At 45.6% G+C, this 24,661-nt stretch overlaps 1 protein-coding gene across 5 annotated transcripts in view; it reads right to left on the reverse strand.

Annotated features, from left to right (window-relative positions):
• Nucleotides 1-24,661, reverse strand: part of grin2da (glutamate receptor, ionotropic, N-methyl D-aspartate 2D, a) — a 168,872-nt gene that overhangs the window by 124,047 nt on the left and 20,164 nt on the right. Inside the window, exons 3-5 of one of the 5 annotated variants that reach the window (XM_069516305.1) lie at nt 11,072-11,267; nt 7,683-7,737; nt 7,493-7,604 (exon numbers count right to left, since the gene is read on the reverse strand). The gene's annotated coding sequence lies outside the window, so the exon portion shown is untranslated. Of the gene's footprint in view, nt 1-7,492; nt 7,837-11,071; nt 11,268-24,661 lie in introns of those variants that run through there. The other 4 variants (XM_069516303.1, XM_069516306.1, XM_069516307.1 and 1 more) reach the window with 4 other exon arrangements.

Genomic DNA, 24,661 nt, shown 5'->3' on the forward strand with positions numbered 1-24,661 from the left:
GCGGCTTTGGCGAAGCGGCGAGGATCCAAACGGAGCAGTGGCGGTGGGGAGGACGGACACGGACACGGACGCGGCGTATCAAAAAAAATCACCTCCCTCTCCTGAGCTCCTCGACATTATTCACCACGGATTTCAGCAGAGAGGTGAAACCAGGCCGGCTGCAGGCTAATAGCCCACAAAGTCGAAAGTGTACCGCGGCTGCAGGGGAGCGGGCGGGCGAGGCCGAGGCTGAGCCATGCGGTTGGTGGGAAAAGCAAAAAGAGAGAGAGAGAGAGGGATAGAGGAGAGAGCGAAGGGCGAGGGAATATGGGAGGAGGAAGAGAAGGGGATGAAAGGAGGTGAATTCAATCAATCCTCAGGTGATGCAACGCTACAGGTGCAGCTCGCCCCCTCCACCTCCTTTCTTTCCTCTCCATCCTTTCCCCCTCCCTCGTCCACTCTTGCTCCACATTGGCCTCGTCTCTGAGCGCCACACGAGGTGAGGTTACAGGTGCAGCGAGCAAATCCCTCCCCTCCCCTCCCTCCCTCCCCTCCCTCCCCCCAGCAGGCTCCAGTCACATTAATCCTCTGATGCAGATTTACAGCGACAGGCCGGCCCGGTGAGCCCCCGGTTAGTTTGCTTCCATTCCAGAATGTTTCTCTGAATGTCCTTTTGCCCCCCCCCCACCACCTCTTCGTCTCCTCCTCCTCCTCCTCTCAAGCTGCCTCTCTCATGTTCCACGAGCTGTTGTCCTCGCCGCCGCCGCCGCCTTTTCACGTGATCTCCGACACGTCTTCCTCAGATATCTGATGTAGCTGCTTGGATAATCCCAAGTGAGGGATTAGCGCGACACCTGACCCAGACAGGAAGAATAACCAAGTGAGGAAAAGCAGCTCAGCTCGGAGGCCGCCCACTTTTCATCTCAGAACATTTTTACGTGTTGCAGAATATCTTGTGTTTGGAAGCAGGCGACGCTGCAGCAGCTGTAATTGCTTGTTGGTGTGTGTTGCACCGTGTAAATGTGATGTCCCGGTTTTGAATCTGGCCCAGAAATGTTGCTGCACATCCGCCGCTCCTGCTTCTGCTTCTCCACGTCCGTCTGTTGAAACGTCAAAAAGCGGAAAAATGTTTCCAAATGTTTTGGTAGAAAAACCTCCTGATCTCCGAGGAGCCCCGTTCTCAGGGATCGTTCAACGTCTCCAGCAGCTGTGCCGATCGTAATTAAAAAGTGTCAGTGCGCTGAGCTAAAGAGTCAAACGATGTGAAATTAGCGTAAAGAAACTGATTTGGGGAATTGACTGTCGACGTATTTACATGAGAAGTTATAACTAAGATGATCAGGTGAAGCCTCCTGTCACCGCAGGGGGTTCTTTTCTCTATATAATGTGTTCACGGGGGAAAATCAACACAGGTTTGCAGAATGTGATGAATATTATAATATATTATAACCAATAAAAACACTTTAAAGCTGCTGTGGTTTATACATTTGATTTCAAATAATAACGACGAGTTGGTTAAAATCTTTAAAACTCGTTTTAAAATCAAAATGAAAAAACAAACAGGGAACTAACGCAGCCAGAATTTTTGTTTCATGATTGTCACGAACAGGCGATAATCCTCGATCTGCATTTCGGACGAATTAAAGGTGACGGACAGAAGACTGAATAATATTTGTGTCGGGGACGGACAACCTTCTGTCAGGCGTCAAACGTTTGTCTGCGAAGCGTCTTCGAAACAACGCCGACGTTTTCCCGGGGGCTTCCAGATTTCTCTACTTTCAGACTGAGAGACGTCATCGTGGCCAACGAGAGGATTTCTGCTTCGTCATCATCACGTTTGAGGAGGTTTTTGGAAAGTCGAGTATTTTAAATCCGAGGGACGGTTGATAAGTCGGTTTGGGTTTTTGGGTTTCGTCAGCAAAACAATTGTTCTTCCTGTTTTCCAATGATCTGAAGTCAGCATGTCTGGAAAAACAACAGTGGGGCCAAGATGGGAAACGGAAAATTGCGATCCGACAGAGAGGGTTGTCAGATCAGAGCTTAATAAAGTAAGAACAGACCCTTTTAGACGAGGTTTGCAGAGGCTGCAACAGGGTGGAGCGTTCTACTGTTTCAAAGGAGAACGAGAATAGAGCGAGAGGAGGAGGAGGAGGAGGAGGAGGAGGAGGGGATTTGTTACCTCGACCAGAGCCGACTCTGTAAAAAATGAAAAGACATCAAAATACTGTTGTTCTGCTGAGAAGCAAAACTTTCTCCATCACCTCAAATAAATCTAACAAAAATATCCCTCATGCTAATCAGTTCTCAGCTCTGTGGAGCTCCGGGGCTTTTTCCAGCTCACTGCTTTGGTTTCGGAGATTTCTGCTCTCGTCAGCATTGTTTCTCCTGATGCATCAACGAAAAGCTCGGATAAACCCACAGAACCTGTCCAGCACCGGGCGCACGCACACACACACACACACACTCACACACACTCACTCACACACACACACACACTCACTCACTCACACACACTCACACACGGAATAAATGAATGACTGTTAAATGTGTTGAAAGAAAAGTAAACAAATACAATTATCACTCATTTAATTCAAATCCAAAACTTTTATGATGCTCTCTCGTTCTTTTATTCCTTTCTATCCCTCTCCCTTCCTTCCCTTTGTCCTTTCCTTATTCTCCTGTTTCTTCCTTCCTCAACCAACCTTTTCCACTCTTACCTCCATACCTTCCTCCTCATTTCTCTGCTTTCCTCTCCTGTGTCTTTCATTCTTTTCATTCCTCTCTCCTACCTGACTTCCTGTTTCCTAACCTCTTCTTCTATTGTGCTCCCCCCTTCACCTCCCTCTCTCCGTCCTTCACTCCTCCACCTCATCACCAATCGCTCCTGATCTGACACCGGTCCACTTTGCTCCCTCTTCACATCGTTGACACTGGCCCGAGTCCTGCATCAGATACGCTGAAGGGGAGTGTGTGTGTGTGTGTGTGTGTGTGTGAGACGGGGCGGGGCACAGGAGATGGGGGTGTCATGTCCGCTCGTGATGAAACACACCTTGGGATGAATGCAGTTCCATTCATCTCCTTGTTCTCAGGCAGCCATTCACAGAGGCCGATGGAGCGAAGCGATAAAGAGGAAGGAAAAGAAAAAAAAGTCAGCAGATATGAATGTTGTGGCTGCGAGAGGGAGGGAGGAAGAGGAGAAGACATGAATAACGGAGGGAAGGAGGGGTGTAAGGTGAGATAAGGGAAATGGAGGAAAGAAGGAGATAGGGATCAAATGTGAAAAGGAAGGAAAGAAGGGGATAGGATAAGGAGGAAGGGAGAGGGAAGAGAAGACGTAAGGAAAGAGTAGTGGAGAGCAAATAAAAATGACAGAGGGATGAAGTGAGGTGAGTAAATAAGGATATGCAAATGGAAGCAGCAAAGGAAGAAAGAAAATGCAAAAGACGAGCAACAAGGGAGCAGAGAAAAGAAATATGAGAGGAGGGCAGAGGAGGAAGGAATGAAAGAAGGATAAATGGTGGCAGGGAATCAAGGAGAGAGCAAAGTGGGATGGGAAATAGGAAGAAGATAAGAAAAGGAAATAGAGAGAAGGAAGAGACGTTGGGAGTGGAAGCAGGAAGGAAGGGAAGATGAGTGTGCCAAGAAGGATGAAAAATCAAGAAAGGGAATAGGAGATTAAAGGGAAGAGGAAATGGGAGGAAAGGAAAGAGGAATAGAGGAAGATTTGAGCAAGGAAGGAAGCAGGGATGGATTGATGGAAGGATGAAAGGAAGGAAAACAGTAATGAAGTAAAGTTCGAGGATGGAAGGTAAGAAAGTCGCACCAGGAAGGGAAATGAGGAAGTAATGTCCAAAGGAAAAGGAACAAGAGATAAAACAGGAAGAAAGGAAAAGGAGGAAAGGAATGGAAGTCAGGAGAAAGCTGCACCAGGAAGAAGGGAAGAGGAGGAAGGAAGGAAACAGGAAGTAAAGGAAAGGTTTTGTCGTACAAACACATTAACACGGATGATGAATGACGTGTGCTCATTCGTTGCTGCAGAGTTTCTCGACCGGAGTGGGATCAGTGAAAAGTGGTTCATCTTTGTCTCTGACTCTAATATCCTGCTCTCCTTCTCACGGACTCGTTCTTTTATGATCTGCAGCCTTCACGTGTAGTTCAGTGACAGAGCCGGGGAATTCCTGAGGTTCAGGTTAGCAAAAAATATAACGATCGGGGCCCGAATTACAGGAAGACGAGGTGTCTCAGTTAAGTGTCGGGAACAATTAGTCCAACACGTCGCTCTGGAATCTGTGTTCAGATCCGATGAGGACGCCTCACGTCGGTTCTTCCCTCTGTTCACGAACACGTTTCTTCTGGACCAGCAGCTTTTATACCGACTCTGCTGCGAGACGAGAGCTCAGCTTCGGCAAAGTGGCAGAAACCTTTTTACCGCAGCAGTCACCGGCTTCCTCGTTCGATATGATGTCATTTTAACGAAGGTCGCTCGGTCCGGTCCCAGCAAATTAGTCAATTAGCGAGATAATCGCCTTAGTTTCATCTAAAGAGAAAATCGATAGCCCTGATCTGTCGCTGAACATGCATGTGATTCAGAAGATTCCTCTGCTGTAGCTGCACGACCCTGCACGGGACCGCTCTGCTCATATGGTAGAAATATTAGAGACAAAGGAACTCAATGATTTCATGTGATTAAATGGAGCTGAAGAAAATATCACAAGATTTACAAAGTGATAGAAAATTCCTGGACCTGCTCCCAGATACAGATCTGCACGAAACCTCAGGAGATGGTTTCTTCCTTTTCCCTCCCCTCCACAGAATTTCATTCAAACAGGTCACGCTGTTTTTGCGAAATCCCGCAAACGAACAAACGAAAACACGGATAAGCTCCGACGACCGCCGGCGTCCGATCTCACCACGGTAAAGAAAGTGAAAAGAAATTCCTGGAGCCGCTCCAACGCTTCACACGACGTGAAGTTGCAGATGTTGAGAAAAAACGTGATGGAAAAGTGGAAAATAAACTTTGCGAGGAGCAACAACCAACAGGACGTTTAATCTATAGACAGACATGAGGACGCTCTGTCAACATGGTGCTTGCTCTCATTATTATACGTCATAAAGAAAATACTAGATTTTTATGTCTTATTAATATAATGTAATTGTTTTTATCGTGTTTTATTTGGCTTCAGGTGGAGTGAACTCGTTGCACTGGGGCTGATTAACTTAATCTGGTTAATTGCACCTTGTTTGGCGACGAGCCACGATCTCGGTCGACTGAGTAATCTGGACTACAGCCTTGATTCTAATGAGCCGCCACGACTTGAGATAAAAACAGAGCAAAGAAACATATCAGCTGGGAAAAAAGATTAAAATAATTGAAATTCAGTTCAACTCTTCACCAGACAAGAACATTAATATTAAAACAATTCTGCAAAGTCCAGGATTAGACGGCGTGGATCCTCACTTTCCACATCATAACAGCACGTGCATGTAAATACGTCACGTTACAGAAGGATGGAGTGAGCTATGGTTCTGGTTAAAGGAGAAAAACACATTTCGGGATGGATCAGAGCTACGATGAATTAAAAAAAAAGCGTAAAACTCGTTAAATCCAGTTTGGTTGTAATTCCTGAGACGACCTGGATCAGAGCCGTGGTGCTGAGCGTGGAAACATCCGTGTTCAATGTCAATCCGCTCATTTGTTCACATGTTTCATTTAGTTTGTTTCCACCCTGCACATTTTAAATTCAGTGTACCTCGAAGTTACCTCGAAGTGGGTAAACGTGTCACAGCTGCTGCACGTTTCCAATCACATGTCGGATTCAGACTCTCTTCTTCTGACCAGCTCTGCAGCCAACGTGACAGATCGAGCTGCGTCTCTTCCTTTGCATCATTTTTTTCCCACCGTGTCTTTCACGGTCTCACCCAGCAGCTCTGGTCACCTTCGTTATCCTCTTGTTTCATTTCATCCTCAAATGAAAAGAAAATCCGGCCTCATCCACTTCACATTTGAAGTGAAGCAGCGTGTATGACCAGGGGCTCGCTCGGCGGCGTTGGCCCTCACAAAAAGAGCGGGTGAGAGTGAATGAGGAACGAGGCTCGTGTCAGCCAGGGAGCCAGCGTCTTTATCCATCACGCCTTGTCCGGCTTAAGTAGCTAACAGCAGATAAAAGGTCTGGATCGAACGGCGAACAGGGGGCCGACCTCAGAAACAGCATCGTGAAGGCTCTGCTGCCTCAGCAGTCGATGGACTCAAAATGGAGGAAGCAGGAAAACAGGGCAGTGAGATGATTTCTTCCTCCACTACGAAGGGGCACAAGGTCACACACACACACGTCCAAAACGTCAGTCAACACACAATATATAGACTGTCGGCTACTGTCAGCTTTCAGCAGAGCCCTTACAGACTGCACGTTTCTATATTCAGAGGTTAGATGTTCGATATCCGTGCAGGAGCGGTCTTGATGTTTTAGAGGAAAAAACAGCGAGCGATGGAGGAAACCGTCTCCACAATGAACCGTCAGGAGTCTTCACGCTGACCGGCAGCTGCCGCTCTGCCGTGAAACTCCATTACCACACTTCGACGAGAACACTCACACGGGCGGCCGGAGAGAAACGGAAGCAAGGAATGAGGAGTGTGTGTCCAGCACATGACGGCAAATTCAATTCACACTGGGCTCAGGCGAAGCACATAGACAAACTGTTGAATCGAACACACACACACACACACACACACACACACACACCACATACATGGACAAGTCAAGGTATCATGTCTTGGTGCAGCTGGTGTTGTATTTTTCATGCTTTCAGGAATTGTGTGTGTTGTGTTGTGGTGGAGGGGTGGGGGGGGGGCACACACTCCCAGTTCCCCTGTCTGTCGTGGGGAGTGACACACACACACACACACACACACACACACACACACACACACACACACACACACACACACAACAGGCCTGCTTGCTGGTGCACCAGCTGCTGATGTGCAAACACACACGCACACGCACGCACACGCACAGAGTCTGATATCTGCCCTACAGATAATAACACTGTAGGGGGGGAGGAGGGGGGGAGGATTTGGGGGAGAGTCTCCTCTGTGCGGGGAGGACGCAGCGCACATATGCGCAACAACCGGTTTGTCAAATTGCAGAACGCAGAATGTCACATCTGTCTGCAACTTGTGAGAGGGGGGGGGGTGACTGCGCACCGGTCCCCTACATATATGTGTGTGTGTGTGTCTGCGTAAAAAGACAGCCACGCACGGCCACACCGGCGTGCACGCGGATCAATGACAGAGGGGTCAAAGCCTCGCGCACCGGCCGGCCCGGCTGCGTCCTCCCCGGGCGCAGGGATCCCGGAGCTGCAGCGAACACGCACCACCGGCTCCGGGGGGGGGGGGGGACGCGTCCGACCAGCCGCCCGGGACGTGAAGGGCAACGCCGGGGACAGTCAGTGTGAGACGCGGCGCAACATCTTCACCTTCAGACAGACACACAGAGGGAGAGAGGCTACTCACTGTGCTCAGGAGCCCGACACTCTTCCGTCTCTTCCCCTTCTCCTCTGCTCGCTCTCCGCGTCTTCTCTCCGTGCACCACAATCCATCCGTCCATCCCTCCGCTGGACATTTCCTGCGGCATATAGAGCCTGATCGATTCTAGTGTCGCGGGATAACGTCCTCCTCGGGATGAAACCAAAACATATCTCACCCCCTCCTCCTCTTCCTCGCCTCCTCTTCCTCCTCCTCCTCTTCCTCTCCTCCCTCTGGAAAGAGAGAGAGAAATACGCGCACGCACAGTTTGGACCTTTGCTCCACTCGGCGAGGCTACATGTTGCTGCTTCCTCTCTGTCCCCCACTCTCTCTCTCTCTCCTCTCCCTTTACTTTGTTAACATTCAGTATGTACGCTCCGTCACCTAGCAACGTCTCTCCTCCTCCCTCTCTCTCTCTCTCTCTCTCTCTCTCTTCCTCCCTCCCTCCCTCCCTCTCCTCATCACTTCCTCGCGACACGTGTTGAATGCTCAAGTAAGTTGTGGGATGATGTTTCTCATCTTCACCTCCACCTTTCTCTCATCTCTCCCCCTCTCATTTACAATTCCACTCGTCCCTCATCGTCTTCCCTCCATCTTTATGTCCCCCTTCCCTTTCTTTATTCTTCCATGTCCTCACCTTGTCTCCTCTCTCCGTCCTTTCAAATCTGACAGGACATTTCACCATCCGGAGAAACAGGAAACAATATTCTACACGAACACACGACACTTGTGTTTACGAGTTAGACTGTTATCACCAAACACATAAATCCTTGTATATGATCATTACCTCGACATTTAACAACCCAACCGTCTAAAGTAGTTCAAGTTTCATCTTGTCGTTATTCATTTAAAAAGTTCTTCACAGTCAAAGTAAATATAAACGTCTTTAGTGACACATCATCCAGACGAAGATGTCGAGAATACAGGTGTTGGTGACGCTTGTCACTGTCCCTTCAGCTTAATGTTCCACGTGTCGTGAACGTGTCTGAGCCGGACACTCTCCTGCGGCGTTCACACATTTGCGTCAATCTATCGCGTTAGCTGTTGCGCACGTGTACGAACTTTTTTCTCTCACGTGCAAAACAGATTCCCAGTCACTGGTATAAAGTCTCAGAGAGAAGGACGAGTGGTCACATGACGGAGTAAGAACAACGTTGCTGCAGCTGAAACTATGAGGCCCGACTGCGTGGACAGTAAAAACTTTATGGAAGCTACACCAGGCGGTGTGAACATTTTCGCTTCACTCTCAGAGCAGCTTTCTCATTTACACGTTCATCTTAATTTTTTAAAGCATCAGAGAACAACAACAAACTCAACTATAATCGTTTTTTTTCGTCGAGTCGAAAACCAAAAAACACGATTCCTACAAACGGAGTCTGACGTTGTTTATGCGCCACATTGAGAAATATTTACGGCTCACAGTAAAGACCGCTACTACTCTGTCAGACTTCAAGTGGCAGCTGCGGAGCTAATTCTCTTCCTGCTCTTCGCCTCGATTTACCTTTTTCTCTTCCTCCTTTTCTTTGCTCAGCTTATTCATCGTTTCTGCACCGTCGTACATTTTTCAGCAGAGACAAAACACTTCCTGTTCCAGTTGCTGGTTTTGAATTCGCAGCCTGTGAAGGTAATTAACCAACTCTTACTCCTCTCACTGTTGATCTTTTCCCTGTTTGGGATTTCTTTGTCTAATTGTGACTAAAAAAAAAGTTCATTATTGTCGCTGCTGATGGATGATGATTAACACTGGAGTGTTTTTTTTCTTTTTACAACTCAACAAATCTGCCAATCGTCCCCGTTCATATCGTGTTCCGTTCACATTCTGTCACAGACGATACTGACGGTTGTAGATTCAGCTCGAAACAAGAGAAAACATATTTGGCCAATTATCTTAATCCAAACGTGTTTGTTTCTCAGCCAGTTATCACCTTCCTCTGTTCTCGAGCCGACGCCGCTCCTCCACGTGCAATTACCACACGGCGTTGTCATCAGACGGCATTAGCATGGGAGCCGCACCCCTGATGTCGCTGACGCCATCGACACGTTCTCAACGCGCTTTTTAAGATTCACGCAACTGTTTATCGTTTCATTTTTATTTTCCTGCGTCGTAGCCTCGAACCCTCGACGTGTTCACCTGGTTTCATCGTCATTAACTTCACGCAAAGACTTCAGAAAGCAGTGCTGGGGGGGCGGGGCTTAGACATGTATATATCCTCACACACACACACACACACACACACACACACACACACACACACACACACACATTTATCCTCCCAATCGTTTGTTAACTGACTCTATGAAGCATCCGAGACCACTTGAAGCACTCGGTGGCATCATGATATATATGTGGTAATAAATGTGATATTAAAACCAACATTAATGTGTCTGATCAAATAATAGTCACATAATTTAGTCTGCAGTTTGTGTGTGTGTGTGTTTGTGTGTGTGTGTGTTTGTGTCTTCTCTCTCCTGCTGCCATAGAACACGTTGTTTTCTCGGCATAAATAAAAAGCAGCTGAGCAGCAGCCGGTCGTCCCGTCAGCTCGCAGACATTTTAAAATGGACCCTAATTATCGGAGGACGGCTGGTGTGGACGGACAGGCGGCCATCTTCATCCTTGTTAACGCTGCTGTTGTAAATTGGAGCCGAATCGACTTCTGGGCTCTAAAACACTCGTCCGCCCAAACAAGCTGGAGAGACTCTGGAGGGGAAAATACAAAGAGGCTGCAGCTTGTGAATTCACACACACACACACACACACACACACACACACATATAGCCGTGTGCACGCAGGTGAACTTTTACAGGAGCAGACAGGACTCGAGGTCTTTACAAGTAAAAGTGCGTCAGAATTCTTCATAGGTACAAAAGTTGCCTCCAGGACACAACCTCACACTGATCTGGCCACACCTCCCTCTCACGGTCTGAAACCAGCCTCGGCCTCCATTTACACTTGAGAAGGAAGTTTAACTTAAAGACCTCAGCTGGAGAGAATCACTTCCTGTGGAACTTTCAAACATTGTGCGACACTGGAAGGAAGTGATAGATACTGACGGAGTATTTAGACGGAGAGCGGTTTAAGTCCAGATTTATGTGTTTTCCACCGTAATGCTGCGTTCACAACATGAGGCTGACTCACACAAGGTCACATATTCAAACTTGCACCGGGACATGAGTCTGCTGGCGTCTTTGCATTGACTCTGTAATGAGTTCATTTCAAAAACAAAACACCCGGAGCTTCAAATTGACCCAGAGCAGGAGAGAGCTCCGTCACACCTCCAGGATGCAGTGTGTGTGTGTGTGTGTGTGTGTGAGTGTGTGTGTGTTCATTTATTCAGCAGTTGTGTGTTACGACTGTGAGAAAAATCTCCTCCACCGCTGGAGGAAATAGGAGAATGAATCATATTTGACTTCGTACACAACACATTCGAGAACAAGCCTGAAGTTTGGCCTCTCGGATCAGAGGTTAGAGCTGAAAAAAAAAATCTGTGACAGATTGTGAACCTGCGACAGGAAACAGAGGCGGCGCTGGTGTGTGTGTGTGTGTGTGTGTGTCAGTGTCATCACCTTCATGTCGTCTGGAGGTTGGAAATATCCATAATCTGTGTCCTTCTTCCCACCGATGCCGTTTTCTCCCTTTGACCTGCAGGACGGTTTGGTGCCAACATCCTGTGATGTGATGCTCCCACAGATGAGGATGAAGAAGATGACGAGGATGATGATGATGATGATGATGATGCACACATCACGTCTCTCCAGGTACCTGCACAGACCAGGACCCTGCAGTTAGAGACTCACCCTCTCCACACAGGAGAGATGATATTCACAATGAAACGACTTCAACCTGGCTGACGTTTCACTCCGACAGAATTCACGGTAACGCGGACGTTCTTCATCATCCTTTTGTTCGCGAGCTGTTAAACTTAACTCGTCTAATTAGGACGTTTCTTTCAAAGAAAGGTCAACGCTAATTAAATACACAACTTTCTCCCTCTCTAAATATAAAGTGACACTTTCCTCCCTCTCTCTGATACCTCAGTGGAAAAACAAAGTACTTCACAGAAATGTACTGGATGTCACAGTTTTACGTGAGGCCAGAAACTGATGCCAGATCCTGTACTCCAGTAAATTACTCAGCCCCTCCAGGTGTTTAACATATTCCATTCACACTAATACGAGCTCCCTGTGACCCTCGACCTTTGAAATCAGTTCATCTTTGAGTCCAAGTGACGACTTGACCCGAGTACTTGACAGATGAACAACCTTAAAACAAAAGTTTCTCTGTTATTATTGAATAACAACATTTAAATTGATCATTTTACCTAAAGTATCGTTCATTTCATTAATTTACTGAATCAAACGATGACATTAAGAATTATCCATCAATGAGTCAGAGCAATTTACATGACTTAATGTTGAACAGTGTGAGAAACCATTAGGTCAACTCTCATTTTAAATTCATTTATTTTCAGTCTCCTTCCTCCTCCTCCTCCTCCTCCTCCTCCTGTGACATTTAGGAGTTTGTCAGTTTGCTCCACAGTCGACTGAAATGAAGTGAGGAAGAAATTAGCATCAGGAGAATTGAGTCTGTCTCTGCAGCAGGTGAAGTCCAAGTTAGAAGGAGCGACTCTGACATTACAGCAGCGGTGACAGGACGAGCGTGGGGTTTATTAAATGTCAGCGGGTGGAGAATCGAAAAAACAACTATGTGCATTTTCTACTTGGACGTAATCACCTGCAGGACGTGTGTGTCATGTTCGACCTCTTCTGACGTCTGAAATAATGTGAATGTAGTTTAACCTTGAGTTCATAAAGTTCAGAGATCAGAACCAAGAATCTGAGAGTGAAGCCCGTCAGCTTAGAGAAGCAGCACTTTGTTAAAAAGTGATTCACTGCAGCGGCTCTCGGTTTGTATCTGAATCCTGCGATGCACAAAACAATCTGGGTTCAGACGAAGCGTTTACCGGAGGCAGCGTGTGTGTGTGTGTGTGTGTTTTCTGTGGCTAATGAATAAAAGCATCACATAACCATGAGCTAATCCTAAAGCTGCACATTCATCATGTGGAACGTTTCGACAGCAGAGTCAAAACAGTCTATTGAACTCACAGGAAAATGGATTCGCTTCTTCCTGGCCCAGTTTTTTAAAGATTTTCATTCCCTACACGAGGATTAGAGCAAATTAAAACACTCGGTTTTTGTCTGAAAGCGTCCATTGAGTCCTTTAAGACCCTGCGTGTGGCACAGCCGCTCCGCTGCTGCGCCATCTTAAAGTCCGACCGTGTTCTTGTCTCCGCTCTCATTTTGAATCGATTAAAGACTCAGCATCTTTGTTTTGCGACTCTGAAGTTCATCCACCTCCCGGTAAAACTCATCCATCTGCTGTGAATGAAACGTGGACGCGAGTCAACGGGCAGAGCTGCATGTGTTCATTTGTGATTTTTACGGAAGTCGCGTAACCCCAAAGTGTTTACGAGGATAAATATTAAAGATTGAAGCTCCCAAAAGTGAAACCAAATTATCTAGATCGCCCCCTGGCTGCTGGCTGCCTCCTCCATGTTAGTAACAGGGACATGGACCAGACTAAAAACTAGTTAAATAATTAAATTTCCTCAAAGGTGCTTCCTGCATAATTTGTTGTATTTGATGAACTAGAGCTGCTTAAAACCCGTATTTATTTTATTCTTCTAATGACGTAGATTTGACATTAGGGATCCTTCTTCTACTGTGAGAATCATTTTACATCAGATCTTTTTATAGGATTTAAAAAAAAAATACCAGTGGGACGTCAAGTTTAATTTGAATCCTCAAAACGCACCAGTTGTAATAGCACGGGTGGTTCCAGAGCGAGGCTGAAACACGTCCCGGCCGAAGCAAACGGAGGCTGATTCCGCTCAGAGTCGACTGCAGGATCCTTCATTAATCACTTTAAACTCGGCGCAGGAGAAACCCCGAGAATACCAGCATCACTAACGCGCTTATTCACCACATCCAATCCCGAACAGCTCAGATCTATAGAAATGTCATCAGGATGAGATGAACGTCAGTCGGCTGCCGGATTGTGTTTGTCATTTCTGCCGCTCGGTACTTTGAGCGGAAGCGTTGACGTCTCTGTGGTCGAAGCCGATAACGAAAGATGAAGAGCGACTCCAGATTTCCTCTTTAGTCTCGGTCATTAGGAGTCGTCACGTGCGATGTTATCATGTCTCTTTCAGTTCATCGCCTAAATTGTTCTAAACTGGCGATCTGTCAGCAGTAGTGTAAAGTATAAGTACATTCATTCAAGTACTGTATTCATCAAGCACAATTTTGAGGTACTTCTACTTTACCTGAGTATATCTAATGTATATTACTTTATACTTAAAGGCTGATCAGCTGACCAATCAGAGCAGACAGGGCTCTTAAGGAGACAGGAGCTGTTTGAGACAGAGGCTGAAAAGAGGAGCTGCAGCGACGGACAGTCTGAGGACAGAGACGTGTTTCAGCTGCTACACGTGTTCCAGATAACTTCAGCTTTCTTTAGAGAACCAGTGTTTACGTCAGGTTCCCTCGGTCCATCACGCTCCAGTCGGCTGTTTCAGGTTCGATGTGTCCCGACGCTGAGAAACTTCCTGTGACCGCGCTACATTTACTCTCAGGTGGCGATCGGTCACTGGTAATTACACCACTTGAACTGAAGCAATTAAAAAGCCACAGCAGGATGTGAGGAACGGCAGCCGGGCCGATGCTCTCCCTCTCCTCCATCTTGTCAGTGACCTGAGTGAGTCGTTAATCACCGATGTCACAGATCAATTAAAATCACTTGATGATTTTCACCTTCACGTTCACTGGACACATGGATTTTGTAGTTACCCACAATTCCTTTCTTTCCACCACGTTTATGTTTTACCTGTAAAAAAAAAAAACCCTCAACTTTGATTAATGTACTTAAACGACCTGAGTTCCTCCTAATGTGGTTTATTAAAAAACAGAAAGACCAGTTCTGACAAATACTGAACACGGTGACCGTCATGAAGGTTTTACTGCAGCAGGTTCGCTTTACCTACATGCACCGAATAAACCCGCAGCTCTGTGCACACGCTGGTTTAATCCAAAGTGCTTTGTAATTCACTGCTCGTTCAGCTATTCACACACTGATGGTGGCAAGCTACCGTGTAAAGGACCGGTTTAAACATCAGGAGCAATTAGTCAGACTACTGCTTAAAGGATATTTACACATGTGGACAATAAGAGCCGGGGATCGAACCATGTAATCGGGCGTCCGTGTGCAACCACTGATAAAACAGCCAGGTGAAGCATTCTCCACTTTACCTGGAATTTTCAACCTGAGGAAGATGAATCGACCTCCACTCGAAGGACGTGATTTTATAAATGTGCAGCTGGAACCGTGTGAATTTTACCATCGTAACTGTTTCATCCGCTCATCACGTTAAACCCCTTCACTCCTGCTGTCCAGGACGACAACCGCGTACTTTAAATATGAAATCCAAAGTGTAAAGAGAGTTTTCTCAGAATGGAGGATTCTACTTTCGAATCGAGGAGGTGAAAACTTTCTCGTGTTGCAGTGTGGATCTTGACGTTTGTGCGTCATGAGTGTAATCACAAGGTCATCGAGCGGAGGGGACGACTCACCGCAGATGGTTCCGAGAGTCTTGGTAGCCGTCAGTGACGAGGATATGAAAAGCACAGATGTTTGTCACGGTTCTTTTGGCAGACTTGCATCATACATGATGACACGGTGCGATAAGAATAACTACAAATCTCTCTCTGAGCTGAGACATGAGAAAAAACCAAACAGCTGATGTGTCTTCGAACTGTTTGTTACGTAGAAAGGTTTGAAAATAAGTAAAGTTAACTCTGTGAGGGAATTTATAAATGTCATGAAAATGTTCACTGATGAGGTAACGGTTTAACTTTTCATCACGTTGAGAACTTGCGATCTACGACGAGTCACAGATACAAAGCGAGTCGTGTGTCTCGCATCTTGTCATATAAATGTTGATTACTAATATTACACAAATGAACCGAGTGCTGAGTCGTTGCGGGGACGTGAAGCTCAGGACGATAGAGTGACCAAGTGAAATGTAGAAACTACTCGACAGAAGGAAGGAAGGACATTTTTATTTGGGTTATAGGTCAGAATAAATATTAAAACCACAGAGTAACTGGAAGTCTAACGCCTGATCTTGCCACATCAGAGCACTCGCCACGAATTGTCAAGACTGTGGCGGCAGCAATATTATAGAAAAATCTGTTTTCAACAGAGACTCTTGGAAATCGGTTGCGTGACTTTTGCATAATCCTGCTCACAAACAAACGCAGACGGAAACATAACCACCCTTGCGAAGGAAACTGTTGTCTGTATCGTCAGAGTTGAAATATCGGCCTCTGTGCCGTGTTCTCGTCACCGTGGTTACATCTCTAACGCTCTGAAATGAGCGGGAGCAGATATCGCCGACCTCTCACACACAGAACATGTAACATATCAGCTCATCACGGCCGCCTGAGACAAAGGGTAAATATATGCTCATTCAATCCTGCCTCAGACAAATGGATATAAAATAAATCTGCAGTCTGAACATTCAGAACCTGTGAATAATCAGCGTGATTCAACACGCGCTCTGGAGAAAACCTGTAATTCGGCCAACTCTGATTTGGACCTGTGACCGGCGTGCTGAATGAGATTAGCTCCGGGCAAAGAGGGAGAGTTTTGGACTCATAAATCCTCCGACAGGGCTCCTCAGCCTCCATCAGTCAGACCCCATCACGGTTGAGCAGATGAAAAGCACGCGTGGAGAAAAAGTGTTGCTCGGGAATCGCCAAAGGAATTCTGGTTTCTCTGACTGACGCCCGTGAGATTTAGGGTGTGAGTAAGTTTCAAGCATTTGAGGCATCGGGAAAACAAGGAGCCGCAGGTTTTCGCTTGAAGTCGCCGGTGCCACAGGTGCCGCAGGTGCCGCAGGACGTGGGGCTGAATCCCCCCGGTGGACACGGCGTGTGCGTCTGGCGCTCGTGCCGCGGCAGATGGCCTCAACAAGTCTCTTCAGCCTGAGCGTGGTTTCACCACGTGGAGCGAGCTCAAAGCCGCTCTAATCCCAGAACACGGCAGACAGACGTGCTGAGCGTTGAGTGAGTAAACCGACAGACGGGTAGATTCAACATGAACGTCAACTTCTTTCTCCCCCAATTCATTGAGTTATTCTTTTCTTCCTCTCTTTTCTTTCTTCCTCTCTCCGTCATCTGTTCTTTCCCTTGTTTTTCTTTCCACAAGAATAAGAGCAAATGATGTTTGTATGGCAGAGCAGACAATCTACTTCCTGTTGACACAGTTAAAATGAACTCGTGTGGATGTAGCATTAGCTGTGATGTCCTGGTATGTAAGTACGTGTGTGTGTGTGTGTGTGTGTGTGTGTGTGTGTGTAATTGAGATGCCACGCTGCAAAACTAAGTACTCGTTCGACAATTACGCTGCGAGCAAACTCCATCACTGTCTGTCAATTAACCCGCGGGCGCTGCCTCTTCTTTAATGAAACTCTCTTCCCCTCCGGCCAACATCAGCGATGATGGATCTGATTTCCAATGAAGCAGCCGGGTCCCTGACAGATCGGCCGCGGTGCCAAGAAGTGGTCACAGATGTGGATTTTTTTTTTTTGTCCAGACTCAAAAAAAAAAAACCCGTTGCAGCGCTGGATTTGTTGTATCTTGTCAACAGAAGCAGGCGCCGGCGTGGAAAAGAAATCTGTCATCCTTCCACAATAAAAGCCTCTCAGTGATTTCCAGGAATCAGCGTCGTACTTTTAATTGATTCTCTCGGTTTCGGCCGCTTCAGTGAGGTTCACAGATTTCACCGGGATTCACCGGAGAGCTCCGTGAGAGCCGCGGTCGTTTGCTCAGTCACAGCTGCTGCAGACATTTTGAGCTTGTTGTTAAGAGTTTCGTGAACTGACGTCACCTTCGCTGCCTTTACAGAAGCGAGCCGTGTTTTCTGAGCGGGAGCACGGAACCAAAACGATAGAAGCGTTTTGAAGTCGCTTCAGACAGAAGTTAATTTAAGTTTTGTTGAAACTTTTATCTGGAAGATTTCTTCATTTGTGTTCAGATATTATTAAAAAGCAACAGAAGTAAAACCCTTGTAACTAAACAACAGAGCAGTGAAGAGAATCGTAGCTTAGCTTAATATTTACAGTCTGCTCTCGTTCTTATCGACTTCATGAGCCTCCTTATCTTTTCTGTGCATGGCATTATGGGTAATTTTATTCAGATAATGCATTGTGGGGTTTTTTTTAATTTTAAATTGAAATAAATTAAATTAATTGGACAAATTATCAGTTTGAACAACCCTGTCGCCCAGAGATAATATATATATATTATAAGAAATTAATTACAACTGCAAATCTTGATTAGAGTCAGAGGAAACTTGTATTAAACCAAACTTCAAGTTCTGTGAGTGAACATTTACTCTTTTGTTCAGTATCAAGGTTTTTGCAACTTTCCAGACTCGTATTTATTTGCCGTTGCACTTCAGCTGTGAAGATCATTCCGTGGAGACGAGGTTGCCCCCGAGCTTCACCGGATTATTCTCTCGCTCGGTGACACCGCGGCAGCTTTTCTGAATAAATTCTCTCCGCGAGCTGCTGCGGGACTCGAGCTGCCTCGCTCTCTGTGATGAGCTCACCTCTCTAACCTTTGTGACAACTTCATGCAGACGAGCGGAGCGGCAGAGAACAGACGGAGAGAAAACAGGGCGATGGCGGAATTTCCCCGAAGGAACATGTGTCTCTGCCATTTCGCTCCTGCAGCCTCCCGACCGACTGAAGAAAGAGAATAAAAATCAAGCAGCGCCGCTGTCGTCTGTCTTCGGTCGTCGTCGCTGGATGTTTATAGATCTGAGTGGATCTGAGGGGACCGACGGCCTCGGGGGGATTCAGGCCAGAGCGGCTGAAAGGGAGCGACGGCTGTAATGGAATCACTTGTTGCCTCGGTGGAATAATTATCACAATTAGCGGAGAATAAAGGGAGATTAGGGAAGCAGCCGCTGATCTTTTCTGTCGGTTCAGCAAACAAACATCATGAATCACTTTCGAGGGAAAAGGAAATCATCACCTTGAGGTCGTTGCTCTTTTATATGATTATTATTTATCTTTACAAATATTCCTTTTAGTGTTATTGCTTCAGTGCCACTTTTTGTGTTTCAAGTTTATTGTTTCGGTCTTTTACAATTGAATCTTTCGTTCGTGGAGCTGTGTTTTTCTTTGTTTGGTCCGGACCTGTTGTCGGTGACGTCCTCGGAGATGAGATTAAATCGGGCAGAGAAACACATCTGCTGATATTAGCTCTTTGCTGCTCAACGAAGAAAAAGAAGTAGAGAAACATCGAAGGTTCGCCGTTTTATAATTCATGAGGCTGTGAGCTGTAAACTTCCATCGTGTGAATATCAGGTTGTTATTTAGTCGAAAGGCAGATTTTAATTTTCAGAAAGTGTCGACACAAAGAACTTGTGAAATGCGCCCAGCACAGCGACACGAATGTGAGATAAGAATAAACATGCAGCGTCCGAGATGAGTGTCAGAATCTCCTCTGCCCTTCGGGTTGATACGGTATTTATCTGAGGGAATAATAAAAGACGGAGAGACGTTCTAACCTTGGAGAGAAACGTGGACGTGCGGCTTGAATGTGAAGGAACGTGGATGTGAGAGAATCTGAAATGTCCACATGAGTCAGTGTTGTTCAGCTGCTGTGTGACATCAGAGATTACAGCCTGTTATTATCATCTTCATCTTCATCATCTTCATCTTCCTGGTTTCTACCTTTGACGGAGTTCATCCATTATCACCAGAGTCTGTTCAGCACGAGCTGCTGTTCATCGACAGTAATCACTCACAGATGCTCTTCTTGTAGTGTTGACGCTCACGACTTCACTATCTGATGAAGCTGAAATGATTTGACATTGTCAGTCCACGCACGCAATTCTCCCACAATGCACCGCGCTGAAGGAACTCCTCGGCAGCATGAAGGTCTGATTACGTTAAGTGCTTTAAGAACAAAAGGCAAATTGTTGCATAATAAAAAAAAAACCCTGCAGTCTGTAACGATTGATATGAAGTGAAGTATTTTATCTTACGATGACGGAATCAGATTCTACGAACAGTGATTCATGATTTTAAAGATCTATTTTGAAGCTTTTAAGTGTTTGTGGCCTTTTTCAAAAACTTTCTTCTGTCCTCGTTGAAATCTCGGCCAATTGTTTCAGACCCGTTCTCTCAGCGCAGCAGCTTAACGAGATGTTGTGAAGCGAATGATCGGTTTAACGATCATCGGCTCTGGATCTCACTGCTCCCATCAGGGCGCGAGTCAAATCCCTCATCTTGGATAAATGATGACGCTCGTGGACTCGGAGGAGAATTTAGAAGAGCAGAAGAAAACAAACCTACGAGTCGGCCCTTGTTCAGATGAGACACTTATCTTCTGCTCATAACGTGAAAACCTGCGGCTTCAAATGCTTCTCTGGTAAAGATGTGAAACGTTTTCTTAGATTATTTCGTGAGGTTACAGGAATCAAAGCCTCAATATCACTGCCGGTCTCTTGTATACGCTCCCTGGACGTCCTCCCCATATTGATGAGAGAATTATCTCCCTGAATAATTCACTGGATATCGTATCAAACATGTACTTAGCCCCCGCGTGGCCTTAACGTTCCACACCCGAGGTTTTCAAAGAGGTATTAGAAGTCAGTGCCCCTCGTTTTCTCTCGACTGTGAAAGAGTCTCTGACCTCTGGATCGTTTCAAACGAGACGGAACTCGGCAGCTTTAAAAAAGAGAACTGGCCCCAATCCAACATTCCCCCATAATTACAGACCAAATTACCTTTGGTCTCAAATCATTGAAAACACTGCTGCTAAACAGGTACTGTGATTAGTGGAGGCTCAAACTCCCTCCATCCTTTTCAATCTCGTTCTCAGCAGCTGCAGAGAACTGAACCTGCTCGGGGGAGAGACACTAACGGAATTCGTATGAATGCAAACCGCGGGCTTCGCTTTAGTATCGTTAGACTTGTCTGCAGCTCGATGCCCCTCGATCACAGCACCTACTGAAGCACTGGACCGGAACAAGTTCTCAAGTTGTTTTCTTGCAGAGAAATCTTTACCGATGATGATTTTGTCTCACACGTACTGTGGAGTTCCTCCGGGTCCTATCCTCGGTCCCATCTTGTTTAACGTGTGTTTGCTCCATATTATCATATCATTCACACGTTTACCGTTAAATAAAATGAATCTGCAGATGTCACCACGTCGCAGAAGGTCAGGGTCAGAAATATTAACTAAAAACAGAGTCTCTAATGTTCTGCTTGATTTCCCTGCTTGATATTTTTATTTTTAGCTCGATCGTCATACGAATGGCTTCGCTCTCACCATCAGGTCAAGAAAAAATACTTTTTAAAATATACAGGACTTTTGGTTTCACCTGTTTTTTACTATATTGTTTAAATGTTGACTTGTGTTCATTGTTATAATGAATTATTCTTAATAAAGTACATTTTAAGAATATGTAATATTAGGAAACTTGGTCCAAGATGTCTGCTCATTGAATAAAGTCGTTTGTAGGATGACCTGGTTATAATCCTGAAATATTAGGAACATGGATTGAAAGACTTCTTCCTTATTGTTCTGTCAGAACCGATGATGAATGAAACTATTATGACACTGATGCATCGTATGATCTAATCTCTCATAAGGGGGTTAGAGCTTTGTATCAACCTCTAACACAGCCAGCGTCTGTCCTTCTCAGTGCATTGATTTCTCTCTCTGTGCCGACACAAGCACCTAATTCACAGTTTGTTCATGCGCCGCGAACGCAGAGTAAATACGGGAGCATCGAGCAAAAACAAAGAAAGGATCAAAACAGCATTTACATTTAATTTACAGGTTTTTATCGACTTGACGGGATTATAGAGGAAAAATCAATGTGGTGGGAAAAAAACAAAAGACCCTGAGTTTTCTTTACGTCTGATCTCATGGTGTCCGAAGGAAGAAGGTCTGAGACGTTATGATCATCCGATGAAATTTCAAAACAGCGAAAAATTCAGCGTGATGGAAAACGATGTGAATGGGGCTCGAGAGTCAGTGAATAAACATCTGATATTGTCTCTGACCTTTCGAAAGTCTAAAAATAGAAAAATTAAGGTTTTCACAGACCAATCAGAGCTTGATCTGACGACTTTAGGGCCCCGCCTGACAGCAGCAGTAATGGATGTTTGTTTTAATTATAGTTTTAGAAATAAAAGAGAATGAGCGTGTGCGGGTTCACAGCTTAGACTTGAATACTAATGATAATATTCTTGAGTTGAATCGTGCATCGCTGCTCTTATCTTGACAGATGTTTACAGACGTTTCCTTCCCAAGAAGAACAGCATCAGTGGTGTCCAGTGTAAGAAGTGTGACTCATGTACATTGAGAGCATAGATGGAGGGACTGTGATATTATAGAGCCACAGAGGGAGGAGGTCAACAAAATGTAAAGCTTTACATGAGAGACTGACGAGTTCCTGTATCCTAACAACAGTGGTCATGGTTACGCTTCACCATGACGACAAGGTTCTGCTAACCTCAGTGGAAATGTAGTTTTAACCCAAACTACGATCTTGAAAATCAGCTGAATATGAACCGAAGCATCGTCCTTCATAACACAACTCTAAACCCGATTTATTACACAGACAATCGAAACGATGTGCAGAGTTAACGGCGGAAAAAAAGAGAACAGAAGGCTCACGGGTGACGTTGGACTGGATGTGGGTAAACAACGTTTCGGCAGATTTCATGCAGTCTGGTCTAAGTGTTGAATAAGTCAGCGTAACTGGATTTTCATCCCTGTCTCTTCACCCAAAGAAGACACTGTCCGTCTCTGCAGACTTCTCTATGACCTCGATAAGGAGCACAGAGAATCCTTAATGGCTCCTGGAGGGAGATTGCAGAGACTGTTGGTAAAGACGATGCTCTCTGCAGGAAACTGTGGAGGGTAAAAAAAAACCTCGTGACGGGTTTGTCAAGGCAAGAGAGTGAGTCCAGAGCTGAGCTGCTGGATTAACGAAGCCGCTGCTGGTTCAAATCCAGAAGTTTCACTGGAGTTTAAATGACTATTTCAAGCATATTCTGTCGGTGGTGAAGTGGTTTAGAGAAAAAAACTAAGTATGTCAAAGTGTTGAGCTCTGACTGCGTCGTCCCACTGAACTGAAACACAACTGAACGCTGGATATTACCCAGGATCCTCTGCTTCCTGAACCAGAAGAGCTGCTGCTGTAACAAATCCACCAAACTGTTCAGAGTTCTTCATGTTTTTAAAGTTTCCTGCTGAACGTCGGAGATAAACTCTGGTTGTTAATAACTCCTCAGTGTTTTGAACTGATCACAGTTCAGCTTCACTCTTCAGCTGTCTGGAGCTGATGGCGACTCTCAGTCACTTCTTGAGTTACAGAGAACGGACGCTCAGGGTGACGAGCCGCATCATCATCGTCTCCATTAGCACTCGTGGAAATGAGGTGAAAGGTTGCAGAGCCTCCGGAGACTCCTCGGACGAATGGAGCCTCTCTGGAGGACGGAGCAAGCTAAAGGAGAATATTCATTTAATCAATAAAGGCAGGAGTAGTAATCACACCTGACTTCCACCTCCTCTCCAAATAAAACAGAATAAGGTAATGATTGGATAAAGTGCATGTGAGGGCTAATGGAGTGATGAGTCCCATCTTTAATCAGAGAGCAAACTAATAACACGTCTGTCGCTAAAGACGCAGGAGGATGGGAGGTACGAAGCCGGCCCTGCTTTGTTTTTTCCATCACTCATCTCGTCCCTCGGCACATTAAGGCACTCGATGGCCCTAACAAGCGCTCCCCCGACATTCACCGAGGCTTAATGGATAGAAAATGCGTGTGCAAGTGTGCGGCGTGCGCGTTCTGCTGCTCCTCTGATAATGAACGGACGACGGTGACTCACCTGGATATTTTAAATCTTCAAAAGACAGGGGTCATTTTTCAAACGACCCAGAGGCGACTGCTGATGCACAAATAAACGCCACTGATGCAACAATCAGTCCGAACCCAGACGCGATAACAAGAGGCCTTCTGAAGAATATAATGAGCCGGCGAGCCCACACGCGTAATCTAAGAGTTAAAGCTGCAGGTTCAACACATCCAAACAGATCTGTCTCACAGAATCCACAGAGAATAAACTGTGACTCCTTCATTTGTAGATTAAAGTGCATTTAAATAAATGACTGCAAGTCAATTAATTCATTAATGAGCCGTGGATTCATGCGTTGGAGTAAATTAAATCAAATCATAAATATTATCCAGGTTATGACATTTTTAAGAAACAGATTATTTGGGAAAATGCAGGTGTAGGATGAGGAGATTAACGTGAATTCAATTTCTTTCATCATCCACTCACTGTGCTCTTTATTGGGAACCCCAGCCGTGGGTTTGATTCCGACCCGCATGTGAAAATCCGAGTAGAATCCTCTGCGTACGTAAAGAAAACTCTTGAGCGTGCTCCCGAAATAAAATTGAAACCAAACTTAACCGGATCAAACGTCAAGATGTAAAAGAGACATTCGGTTCAGTCTTCCAGGTTTAAAAAATATCCTCCATCGTGATTTCAGAATCACAAAACGAGCTGAACTGCTTGTGATGATTTCTACAGAGAACTGACGAGAGCAAGACGCAGAACTTGTGTATTTAGTTGTGAAGAAGCTATTTTAGTGTTTGACTGAACAAACAGATCGATAGTTGTACAGTGGAAGTCGACGGTGGAAATGTTCTGAGAAAAGATTTCACACGTCCCGACTTGTTTTTGAAGTCGGCTTCACGTTGCTGAATTCTTTTTAAAGTGCAAATAACGTCGTTTCAGCCCAGACGATCAATATTCCCCTGAATGCATGAAGCTGTGTAGTAATGTATTTATTCTATTTGAACAGAGGAGCTGCTACAAGTGTTTGAAGGAAAAACTGTTGACTCTAGAAAATGTGAAAGAAGAATTGTCTCAACATCGAGATTACGATCGCAGGTTCAAATCTGTGAGCCTGGAGACGGGTGGACACATTGAGCTCATAGGACACAGTCCTGGACACATTTTCTTTTCAGTCACAGGAAGTTCCAGTTGGCAAAGCTGCCG

Source organism: Paralichthys olivaceus, chromosome 20 (genome assembly GCF_024713975.1).
Source record: "Paralichthys olivaceus isolate ysfri-2021 chromosome 20, ASM2471397v2, whole genome shotgun sequence".
Classification (NCBI taxonomy): Eukaryota; Metazoa; Chordata; class Actinopteri; order Pleuronectiformes; family Paralichthyidae; genus Paralichthys; species Paralichthys olivaceus.